Here is a 9,961-nt window from a genome sequence, read left to right as displayed (position 1 = left end):
TCTATTACATTTGCGATTAGCCAAATCATACGAATTTACTGTCAAACTCGTAAAGAGAAAACAAAGTTGTGACCTATTACATTTGGCCCATTGTCCGCAAAAAGCACCAACGTCATTTTGGTGTGTCCAATTAAAATACCAAAGAAAGCATTCTTTTCCATAACGCCATCAAGGGTTCCAATACAGAGGCGAAGGGGAAAGCAGACAAGGACAATCCCAGCAGTGTACCTTGTTGTATGCAAAAGGGGTACAACAAGAATCTGTTTCGACAATATTTGGGTGAGGGGCATGGAATAACGGATATGGGGAAGCTGTATATACGATCAGGAAAGCCAATCTCTGAAGTGTCTCAAACAGATTGTCCCAGGTGACCGAGTCAAATGCTTTCTCAGCATGCAGTGTAAGAAAAAATCTAGGGCCACCTGTGAAGAGCACCCCAGAGATTAAATAACAGCTGGGATCTTCCTAAAATTGGTCACAGAGTTTTGTCCCCGTATAAATCTAGTTTGGTTACACTGTATAATGGACAGTAAGATACATTTGACTCTATCAAACAGTATTAACATTATTAATTTGTAATTGTAGTCAACATTCAGCAATGAGATGGGCCTATAGGAGGAGGGAAGCAAGGGATCTCTAGAAAGTAACCTAGTAATTGCAATGTTCATATGGATAGGATGGAGTTGACTGTTATAATATCATTAAATAGATCAGTGAGGGGGGCAAGAATATGAGGCTGAAGTACTGAATTGAATTCACCACTATACCCATCCAGCCCAGGAGTTCTAAGGGACATAAGGCATTTGATTGCTCGGCTCATCTCATTAGAAGTAATTGGCTAAAGAAGGGTGTTAGATTGTTCATGGGTTTACCATATTTATCATATGAACAGTATCTTGAGAATATAATGTACCATAAAAATGTTGGACAATAGAAATTAAAACACCCCCTTCATAGTGAACAGCCCAAGAATTATTCTTAAATGCAGTAATATATGTGGGACCTTGAACACCACACAAATGTTGGAAAACAATGACTGGACCTATTACCGTGATGGTAGAAATGAAATTTACCATACATCAGAAATGTATTATCAAGCTGGGTGACTACTTGATCAAAATGGGATTTGCTATCACGATAAATGCATTTGTGGGCGGAGTTAGGGGAACGCTTCAAATACTGGAAGGCGGGTGTAAGGGATGTCTGGGCTGCAGGATAAAACAACTCCTGCCCCCTCCTAGACGTACAAATAAAAGATGATTTCCCCTCACAAAACCACCATGACAGGTTGTTGTGAAGGTAGTTTATCTAGGCCATTTCCAACATAGTTTAAAATTTTGTGGAAGAGGCCAATTAAAATGTGGAATACCATGGGACATGTGAGACCAGGGTATAGGGGTCCTGTAGAGTTATCCAAATCGGGGCATGATTCGGTATGCCAATTGGTTCTGTGTGTGCATCTAGTATTTTTGGGGACAGTGTTTCAGAAAAAATAAAGTAATCCAGCCTGGAGAATGAGCTTCGAGTAGTGAAATAACAAGTATATTCTAGGTCTATAGGGTGGCAGGAGTGCAATATGTCCATGGGGCCCAGTTGATTAGTTATATAAGGAAGGCCAAGTTTGGGCTGCCAGTAGACATTAGAAGCAGAACTTTTCATATCTAAACCTGGGGAAGTGACCAGTGGCGTAACTAGGGCAGGGCGAGCAGGGTGCGTGCCCTGGGCGCCGTGGGACCGGTGGCGCAAGGGGCGTCACCGGCCACAGTACTGGCCCGCCCTAGTTAGCCAGTGTAGCGCCGACCGCGTGCGGTCAGCGCTACACATTTACACAGGACCGGCGCTAGGCTTCCAGCGCCAGTCCTGTGCTGCACAGTTGAGCCCCTTCCCTCCCCCTGAGCGCTTGCCCAATAGCGCCAGGAGGAGGGTGGGAGGCGGGCTCAAGCTGTGCTAACACACATATCGCCGCCAGCATGGCAGCGATGTATGTGTTATTCAGCAGCCAATGAGAATCAGACAGACTCTCATTGGCTGCTGCTGCTGCTGCACACACATCTCCGCCAGTGCTGACGGAGATGTGTGTGTTAAACAGCAGCCAATGAGAGTCAGATAGACTCTCATTGGCTGCTGCAGCGCCCACTCCAAGAGCCGGGCTTCCGTCTGGCTCCTGCAGTGGGTAATGGGAGAGACGTCATGATGTCATGACGTCTCTCCCATAATGCAGAGCGTGCCAGCCTGGTAGAGTAATTGGGGGGACCTCTACTGGGGGCACTAATCAGGGGGACTACTACTGGGGGCAGTAATTGAGGGCACCACTGGGGGGACCACTACTTAGGGCACTAATTGGGGGGACTACTACTGGGGCACTCCATCATGGACCACTACTGGGGAGACTACTACTGGGGACACTATATAAAGGGCACTGCATAGGGGGAGACTGCTACTGGGGGCACTGCATGGGGGGACTGCTACTGGAGGGACTATATAAAGGGCACTGCATAAGGGGGGGTCTACTACTGGGGGCACTATATAATGGGCACTGCATAAGGGGGGTCTACTACTGGGGGCACTATATAAGGGGCTTACTACTGGAGGCACAAGGGACACTGCACTGGGGGCACTAAATAGGCAGGACCACTACAAGGGGCACTGGATAGTGGGGATCGCTACTGGGGGGCTGCATAAGGGGGATTACTACTGGGGGCACTGTTTAAGGGGTACAACTCGGGGCCTGCATAAGGGGGACCACTACTGGGGGCACTGCATAAGGGGAACTAATAGGGAGCTGCACAAGGGGGACCACTACTGGGGGTACTGTATAAGGGGAACTAATGGGGAGCTGCACAAGGGGCACCACTACTGGGAGTACTGTACAAGGGGCACTACTGGGGGCCTGCATAAGAGGGACCACTACTGGGGGCACTGCATAGGGCGGACTGTATAAGGAGCACTACAGGGATTAAGGTGCATATGGAAAGGAATGTTAAGAGTGACGAGAAAGGGTTTATGTGTCCTGTTGACACGCCCCATTGTCAAGTGACCCCGACCCTTGTGACCACGCCTATTTTTTTTGCTGCGCGCATATTAGGGGGGGTGGTGCCATTTTAACATTTGCCCTGGGCTCCAAATACCCTAGTTACGTCACTGGAAGTGACCAAGTTGAAGCCCCCACTTAGAATAATATGTGTGTCAGTGTAGGAATAAAGCTTGGCGAGGATAGCAGTGAAAAAGTAGAGCCATAAACATAACGGTCTTCATCTTATTGTATTATGTAGCAACACATATCTATCTGAGGCATCTCAAGCTGTGAATCAGGACAACTACACTCCGGGAGTTGATGAGTCATATGATGAGAATACCAGGACTCGTTGGCAGAGCATATTAAGCATCTTATGTTCAGAAGCTATCAAGTGCGTTTCTTGGAGGAAAAAGATATCTGCATTAAAATTATTAAGGTAAGTAAGAACCCTACTACATTTAATAGGGAAGTTGATACCACTGTCATTTCAGGAGCAGAACTTTAAGTGGGACATGTCACAGCAAAATACACAATAAAAGCATCCAATTGCATCCACCCACTCCATCCCACGAGCACATCAAAAGAAAGGGAAAATTACAATGACCACGAAAATACCAAAGAGAGGCTCAGGGGAGACATTACTAAACATGGGGGACAATGTAGAGAACATAAAAAAGTGTAGGATTAACATTCCACGGTGGTTTGAGAGCAGGAACCAAACATCAGGAAAAAGTCAACAGGCCAGTTGTGGCCATAACTCTGGGAAGCCCTCAGACATAAAGCCAAATATATAACATAACTCCATAAGCTATAGTATAGGAGAAACTAGATAAGTGAGTTAATGATAATGAGTAGAAAACAAATACAATAAAATATACCGTGGAGGGGATAGCAAAAAGATGACGAGGAAAATTAAAATATACTAGCAATAAGAAGTAAATTAAGAATCAGAGTCCAAATAAATAGGTTTATAACAAAAATGGTTTTATGCAACAATTTTTTAAATGATTACATTTGGTATATTCAACCATTCAGTGAATTAATGTTACGTGTTTGTATTACACATGTCTTTGTTCCTCAAAAGCGGCTTCTGAAATGCATTTTTTACAGAAGTTCCCCCTTCACCCTCCCTAAATAGCTTGCAGTACAGTATGTTCCAGTGTCATTCTAGTCAGCACAATACCTCAACTACATTGGTAACAGTGAAAGAAATCCTGATGACACTTTGTATAAATATCCAAAACCCTTATCCCATTTACCTCGGTTGCAGATTCAGAGCAAGGCCATGTGTCATTACATTGCCAGCGTCATCATCTTTTGTCCAAAGCAAGGTAAACAATGACACTGGAAGCAGCTGCTCTGTGTGCAGAACAGCCTGTTCAGGAACTTGTTCAAATACAGAACAATTCTTTGTGTCAAGCAGAGAAATGCACCTTGCAAAGTCCTTTTTAATCAAATGATGCACACTGTTTTAAAATATTCATCAGCTTATCTTGCAATATGTAATACTAGCTGAAGTACCTGGCATTGCCTGGGATGAGATCCTCAAGTAATTAAGTTTTATTATGTGATGTCATCCAAATCCATCCAGTGGAAGTCCCAGAACAGGCTCCCTGGGTCAAAGTTCTGCCCGGTGCACTCCGCCATGAGGTTTGACCGGGACCCCAACCACCCCATTAGGCATCCCAGACCAATTGCCACCACTCTGTGAAGTTTTCATCCAAATCCATCCAGTGGAAGGCCCAGAACAGGCTCCATGAGTCAGTTCTGCCCACTGTACAAGAATGGGAGTTCTGTCCGCAACCTCAACCCCCTAGTATGTCTTCTGGGATCCAATTGGGACCATAACCCCCTTACAAACCTGACCAGGATCCAACTGGACCACCTCACGTTGGTTTTATCCCAATCGGTGCAGGGCTGTCCGAATGTACAAATAAACAAACAAACAGACCAATTAATTTTACAGATACGATTATGGCTATATTAACTTCATTGCATGAGGGCATTTTAATAAATGTACCAAGTACTGTAGGCTATTAAAGCTAGTGGCAACAGATGATACAGACTCTCAAAAAGCCTATAATTCAGTCTTCTTTGAAAAACATAGGTTAGATTTACTTGAAGCAGGTCATGTTAAAAAATTCTTGCCAAATAAAAATGTGAAGTTCTCCATTTTATTGATTTGCCAGTCCTAATTCCAGTCATTACTTATGACTCTATCCCATATTTCCAAACATTTATTTGGCCAAATTAGGAACAAAATAACGAACACCTTCGTTCTGAATTTCGCCCCCCAAAATAACACAACCTTAGTACCAAAAAGTCTAAACACAATGAAACTTCCCAGCACTCCCCAATCATTTCAATATACCCATAGAAATACGTACAGTTAGACTCAAAGGTGTTTTCTAGTATAAATCTACTTAAATTAGGCATGACAATCTGGGGACCATAGCATCTCCATCTCCGAGTGGCATCACTAGGGGGGTGCAGGCCACACCAGGTGACACCATCCAATGGGCAGATACCAAAATAGCAGAGCTGCTCTGCTATTTTGGCATGACCGAGCAGCATTGCATAGTGTTTAGGTGACACACACATGCCGCATTATCCACGCTGTGCTGTGACAAAAATGGGGGCATGAAACTTGGTCACGCCCCCAAAACAGCACACATTGGAGGTGTGGCCTTGCTGAGACGAGACCACGCTCCCTTTCACATGCGAGGATTACCCAAGTACCACACTGGGTGTCACCACCTATAGTGACCCCACTGCTACCTCCTCCTATCTCATATGGTGTCTGCAGGAATCCTGCCCCCCTACTCAGACTCCAGTCCCTCCCTCTCCTCCTTACAGCTCTGCAGTTGTTAGTTCATGGTGTAGGAGGCCCCCTAAAAAAGTCCCCCATCCCTCTTTCAGGAGGCCTGCCACGTCACCATTAAGTTACATGTACCTCCTATGTTCCCCCCATAATCTGACTCTGCTTGATTCTTCTACAGTATAGATGTAAACCATTACATGGCAGGCACCCATGTTGTGATTGCGATTATGTTGTCTGTTAGATTCACGAGGATAATTAGGAATAATAAATCAGAGAAATATATTTTTCTTTTTTTTTTCTTTTTATCATGGATCTTATTGCAGACATACAGTACCTAGGCCTGATTGAGAGATGGACGCTAATGTGATCGCAGCTGCAATTTTGTATGCAACGCAGCTGCGAAAATATGCTAATTGTTGCAAAGATCACCCAAGCATATGGACGCCCACTGCTGGCTTCTCATCTGTGTACAACGTCACTTACTGCATAAATATCGGTAACATCGATGTACATCGAGCAGCCATCTTGCCCTTGCGACAGGTCTAACCAGCCACAAATACTGCAGGTCTCCTCGCACGCTGAGAGCTCTCATGCTGCGAATGCACCTGTAATGGCTAATTAAGGCACGCACATGAAACGTTGTTTGAACAGTCATACACGTCTGCGTTTTTTTCACCCTCCCCCCCGTTACCACTCTCAAATGCTGACTACCTGTTACTCACTTTGCGAATGGATCCTCTGTGTGAACAGAATCCCAAAGCAATCTTATACGCATGAGCACTGGCAAACAATCGCCCCATCTGTGTAAATATCACCACTGCATCAGTCTCTGAATCAGACCAATAGGACATATTGATTATATTACTGAGGATCACATTAATATGTTACAGACAACAGTTAGTAAACTATAATCCTGTGTATGCAGACTTAATCGAGATAGCGTTACACATTTAATGATGAAGCTGAACATAATCCCCATAACGGTATCAGCACTCTCTTCCTGCAGTTACATTGCATTAACAGGATTAAGGTAAAATGCAGGTCATTTAGTATTGCCTAGACTAGAGTACCTTCAGATTAGACAGGTCTGCAAAATTTGATTCACTGAATATGGTCAGAAATTCTCTGGATGATTCCATAGGTAATTGGTGTGCTGATTTAAAAAATAAATATGATTTTTCTCTAAGACATAAGGGTGTGAAAATATGGGAAAATAGCCTATTCGCATATAGGGGCAAATTAACCATCACTTAATTGTCCTGTAACGGGCCATTCATTATTAGGGGTACGATAGGGCAGCCTAATACTCAGCAAACTCTGAAAACAAAGTTTTTGGAGTTTGCTTGCAAGAACAAATGCCAGATGGATCTGGTTCTTGGAGCCCTGCTCCTTTCTATGGGAAGGAGGACCAGGGTTGCAAATAAGGATCCAAGTGGAACCATCCGCCATCTCCTCGCTGCCTCCCCTCTGGTCGCATATGCGCAGAAGCCAGCCACGGGGTGGTAAGTAATGCTAGTACTAAAGTAGCAGCACTACTAATCGCAGGAACAGCTGCTTTTCGAAACAGCTGTCTCCGCACCGGAGCAATTCTGAATTGAAGTATCCCCTGTGACCAAAAACACAAGGGTGTTCTGTAAAAAAAAATATAACAAAATACATCAACATTTCTGCATCTTTGCAGAAAGCTATTTAGTACATGTGATGTCAGGTCTTTAGTTAAAATGTCAGCAATATTTTCTTCACTGGCCACATGAATCACTCTGACTTTTATTATCTACCAACTCTAAAAAAATGGTGTCTTATGGCAATACGCTATTGTTACATATTGGAATCTGGCTCTGCCACATTCACATTGTTTGAAGAAAACAAAAGATAGGATTTTCACAGTGCACTGATGGGGTCTACATATCTTCAGTTACAAATGTTTCTCTGAATTTTATTAAAAAATGACTTTTATTGGATATTATTAAAATAATGGTCGTTAGGTCCAAAGAATAAGGGGAAATAATATTAAGATAAATAGATACAGTTAGAGTGTGTATACATATGTAGAAAAATTAAAGAAAGTGATTAAAATTCCACCTGACGCCGGACTGCTACACATTGTTAAATATAATGTATATCCGGTATTAAAATGGGATGACTTGTAATGTACTGAACATATCAAATTATATCAATAATTCATTGCACATAAAATTAATCACAAGTAGGGGGAAGAATTTTCAATTCAGCAATGATGTTAGATTTTCTTTTGCTGAATTTGACCGTTTTCTTTTTATCAGTGTTTTCAAGCTGTTCACATCCAGACCTTGTCAGCAACTGGATTACACATATATTACACTTTGAGTATATGGCATTCATAGACCACTTAATAAATGATGTGAGATGTGACCGGCTGTTAATTTTATAATTATTCCATAGTGGCTCTCATAGGATTGCAAATAGCTTATCCTATAATATAGTAGCCTTATGTTGGCAAATGAGTCTGCTTTAATATACTCATCTCTCACAATTCCAAATCCTCAGGTCAGTGATAGTATATTGATAGTATCAGGATTATGTTGCCAGTAACTTGATACTTATTAACACTATGCGTCCCCTTACAATTCAATGTTATGTGTACTTAAATATAGCAACGTTGTAGCAAACAGTCTAAGCTGACAGTGTTGCATGCACTAAAATATTTTAACAAGACAGTCTGGGTAGACTTAACATGCTCGTGTCACAGTTTCAGCTCTCCCCAAGCTGGCGGTACTATTAAGCAGTCTAACCGTTTACAGCATCACTCCTTAATTAACATACAAAGTCCCCTAGTGCCCGGTATACATATGTATAATAATTTGGTCAATAACGTTGGTAGCATATGATAGTGCTACAGTCCGGCGGCAGCGTGCTTGCCGACGCGCGTTTCGCCGATAGCTGCTTTATCAAGGCAGTGCAACCAGAGTGTCTGCCGTGTTCTGCTTATATCCCCCCTAAGGTCAGTTTGAATCTGCCTCTCTGTAGTGCCATTCTGAAAGGTTCTCCTGCGGGCTCTATGATATAATGCTCCATCCAGCTAGTTAATCACAAACAAAGGTGTTTCACAAAAACGTGTAGTGATATCAATATTTACAAAATTTAAATATGATCTCAACATAGTAATTATTGTCCCTAGATAATAGCGATGTTATTTCCTTTTATGTCACTTTTAAGATAGTATAATGTAAAGGTATATTAAACATGATTACCTTATTAATTGAATAATTGCCTAATTAATCTCAAATATATATTAAATATCTATATTTCATTGCACATAGAATTAATCACATTATTAGAGCAGTCATATATCTATAGTGCAGAATATGGAGTATTTATAATTTTATTAAAGTATATCTAAATCTATATTGCCTTTCCATGTACTCCTATAACCATTAATCCCCTAATTGATATCTTTAAATCTTATTTAAACCCCAAATTACTGCTGTCACCATGGCAATATTCATGATATTTTATAGTGCTGATGCCATTAAGGCAAAAAAAATATATATATTTACTTATAAATGTGGAGAATGACCACAAAGCTTTTCAATCAATGAACATGTTCTGTCCATAATAAGGAATATTTAATGATAAATCTATTATAGTGATTGTGCCCATATTATTATTAGTACTAATTGTTTTAACAGTAAGGGTGTGAAAAATATTTATTAACTATAAACCAAAAAGAACTAAGGAAAACAGAGGAAAGGGTGGGGTTTGAGAGGTGAAAAACGGAGGGGAAGGGGAAGGATGTGAATGAAAATATATCAAATAAGGTGCTTAAAAGCCAAATAAATGTGTATAGTGTTAAAAAATATTTGTATTGAAAAGTTTACCGTTCTATATCAAATTTTAAGACATTTAAATGGATTGAACTAATATACTTGTTTATTATCATTGGAGTAAATCTACCATACTATCTATCTAAAATTTCCTAGTAATTTCATACATATATTAAAATCTATTAATATAATAAATATATAATTCTGTATATGATTCAAAAACGACAATTAAATATTTTAGTGTTAGTGAAAAAAGTGTTAGTATATATTGAACCTGTGTAATAAAATAAAGTCACAATAAAAAATATATATATTAGAGAT

The 9,961-nt window shown here is 41.2% G+C and overlaps 1 non-coding gene across 1 annotated transcript; it reads left to right on the top strand.

Moving 5' to 3' along the window:
- The first annotated feature begins 8,065 nt into the window (after nt 1-8,065).
- Nucleotides 8,066-8,133, top strand: LOC148508253 (small nucleolar RNA SNORD36). Its single transcript, XR_015869606.1, has one exon. It is a non-coding gene; the product is annotated as a small nucleolar RNA SNORD36 (small nucleolar RNA).
- The last annotated feature ends 1,828 nt before the right edge of the window (nt 8,134-9,961 follow it).

Source organism: Taudactylus pleione, unplaced genomic scaffold, assembly GCF_031769625.1.
Source record: "Taudactylus pleione unplaced genomic scaffold, aTauple2 ptg000372l, whole genome shotgun sequence".
NCBI classification, from domain to species: Eukaryota; Metazoa; Chordata; class Amphibia; order Anura; family Myobatrachidae; genus Taudactylus; species Taudactylus pleione.
Note: the sequence above shows the minus strand (reverse complement) of the source record. Positions and strands in the feature narration are given on the sequence as shown.